Raw genomic sequence first — 3,038 nt, 5'->3', positions numbered from 1 at the left:
GCAACACTCTGGGGTGCATCCCATCAGGGCCCATGGATTTGTGGGTGTCGAGGCTCCCTAGATGCTCTCTGACCCACTCTTCCTCTACCCAGGGCAAGCCTTCCTCTCTCTGGCTCTCTTCGTGTGTCCCTAGGGCCTGGGATTCTAGAGGGCTGCCCCTGACAAACACCGAAGCAAAGGCAGCATTCAGCAGCTCTGCTTTGTCCGTGGTTTTCGTAACCAGGGTACCCACCCCATTCACTAGTGGACCCACGTTGAAGGCTAAATGGGCCTTTCCTGGGAGAATCAGAAAAGGAACAGTGGTTGGAGGCTTTTAGGTGGCAGCTCTGCTCAGAGCATATGGATAGCGTGTCCAGAGCTGCAACCTGGCTGCCCTTTGGGACACCCGGTGTGGGAAGGTCTCCAGAGTGGTGCTCCTCTATGTGAAAACAGGCAGAGCGCTGGGTCCACCACTGAGCTGGGGAAAAACCAAAGGCTGGGCTGCAACTGTGGTGGGACACATGACTGCCATCCGGGACAAGGCACGCGGATGTGACAGGGCCAAAAGAGGTAGTAGAATGAGCTGGGATTTTGCCAAATCGTGCAACTTCTGTCCAGTTCTTGAAATCAGATGGGGAATTTTGGTGGCCTGGAGATGCTGCTATGTGCACACTTCTTCCTCAACAGAGATGGTCAGATGGTTCAAAATACAAGCTGGGGCTGGTAATGCTTTGACTCGTGGCAGGACCATCTGTAYCTCCAGCAGCTCTTTCAGTGCATGTCTAGGCTGGTAAGAGAAAGCCCAAGGTCTTCTCGGCAAATGAACCCAAGACTTCACAAACCAGAACGAGGTTAGGAGTTCAGAAGGCCTCAGGTGACATGGGAGAGACAGGGAGGCTGGTGGCTGCTCTGTGAAGCCTACAGCAAAACTGGCTTGTGGTTAAAGCAGAACCCCAGGAATCCTGCACTTGCCTCTTTCCAGAAGTGTTTCTTGCATCGCCTTGAAGAGCCACTTCACCTGAAGCCAAATACACAAGCGCCTCACTACCGGAGCAGGGTTGACTCTTCAGGGAAGCCTCCACAGCAAAGGAAGAGTCAACCCAAGTGGTGCTTCTCACCCATCTAGAAACAAGGCTGCTCTTGTTCGGTCTTACATGGGCTCTGCCCAAGACCTGCAAAGATATCAAACCTGCTCTGGCAGTGCCACCACTGGATTCTCTTTGGGACTGGTCTAACGAGGTCTCCAAATGACCTGAAGCAGATGTTTAAGGGAAGGTTAAGAACATGCACATAGCATTTACTTTTAATCTGTGACTAAATCCTGTTTCGGACCATTTTATGGTGTGGCCAAAGGTGAAAAGAGATTCAYCATGCTGAAATAGGAGGGGGAATTATTAGCCCAGGGCTCTTCTCTAGCCAAGCCACCTACAGAGCTGAGGTCACAACTGCCCGTTCTTGTTTTCTCTGCCCCAGAAACGTGTTCTGTGCTTTTTAGCCTGCCTTGGGCCAACCTCTCCACATAGAGACCCAAGTGAGGGCTCTGCCCGGGTCTGTAATTATTGCTGGCTAAAAAACAGAGATGGCAGCAGAGGGTCTCTAATCCAGATCTAGTCTAAGTTAGTCCAGACCTAGTCTAAGTTAGTGGTGCAGGCTCGACCTCTGCTTTGCAACTGAGACCAGGCTCGTCCTGCACTGGCTGCAGTCACTGGCAAGGGCAGAGGAGCCAGACACGCATGGGAGACTGGGACCTGCCCCCACCAGAAATACCATCCAATAATCCATGGTACTCATGCTGCAAGTGGGCTCTAATTACACACTTTGGCCATTAGCATGTGCARTTAGCTCACACATTTAGGCTTCCTTTGGCAATAGATTTATAGTAAACAACCGTTAATTCTCCCTCTCCTTCACACGCTTCAGCGCCTGGTCACTGGGGGGGCACTGCTTTTTTGGGGAAGGGGGCGCAGAGAAGCGATTTGCTGCAGATCTTGCTGCAGCCTGGAGCCCGTTCCTGGAGCCGCAGGGCAGGACCACGCAGTCCGTGCCCGGGCCGCGGGGTGCAGCAGGCGTGCGAGGCCCAAACCCACGCACGCTCCTGGGGCCGGTGCGGCTCGCTCCTCTCTGCCACGGCGCAGGGAGCCGGGCTTCTCTTGCACGGGCTGCAGCTGCTCGGAGGGGCAGGACGCGGATTGGGGCAGGCCGCTGCTCGGGCGGCCTCTCCTTGGCACCTTGCCCGAATTGAGGCATGTCCACCCAGCCGCCGGGAAGCGGCCCACATGGTGCCTGCCCTGCGCACAGCAGAGCCACRGGGAATGGGGTCTTCCCGGCACGACATGGTGCTACCGAGCCCAGGGTGCTTCGTGAGCAGCTCCTGGGCACCTGGGCAGGCACATCCCGCGGAGAGGCCGGGTGGATGCCCTGGGGCCTCTGCACCCTGCACCTTGGCATCAGTCTGATTTATGCAAAAAACATGTCAGACACTTTAAAAAAAAAAAAAAAAGAAAGAAAGAAAGAAAGAAAAAGAAAAAAAGCATATTAGCCTGACCTCGTTCTGGGCAAAGGCTCCGGCCAGGGAAAGCATCACCTCATGCCCGGTGGTGCTGGGACAGGGCACACAGGCAGCGCGGCCGTCACGGAGCGGGACCGGAGCGGCAGCGCGGTCGTGTCGCGGAGCACCCTCGGCCTGCAGGGCTCGGGGAACCGGGGGGCCCCTGCCGCCGCCGGCCCCGCAATGCCGCTCGGAGCAGCGCGGTTGACGGGAACGGGGCGGATGTGCGGGCTGGCCGCGAGCTCCCTCCCCGAGCTCCCGCAGCGCCGGAGCGGGAGCGTGCGAAGAAATTCCCTCTGGTTCTGGGAACGGCACCAGAACCGTCCCCGCGCGCGTGCCCGGCCCCGCTGCAGAGCAGCGCGGCGGCAGGGGGACGGGGGGCACCGGGAGGGCCCGGCCCCCCGCGCCACGGGGCCCGGCCGCCCCAGCTCGGGCTGCCCGAGGATCCCCGAGGGGCGAGGGGGACGCGGGCGCTGCAGGAGAGCTGGGCGCCGCGGCCTCACCTGCATCG

The sequence above is a fragment of the Nothoprocta perdicaria genome, unplaced genomic scaffold, assembly GCF_003342845.1.
Source record: "Nothoprocta perdicaria isolate Ctin4 unplaced genomic scaffold, notPer1 scaffold_6, whole genome shotgun sequence".
NCBI lineage: Eukaryota > Metazoa > Chordata > Aves > Tinamiformes > Tinamidae > Nothoprocta > Nothoprocta perdicaria.
This window is presented reverse-complemented; position numbering follows the sequence as displayed.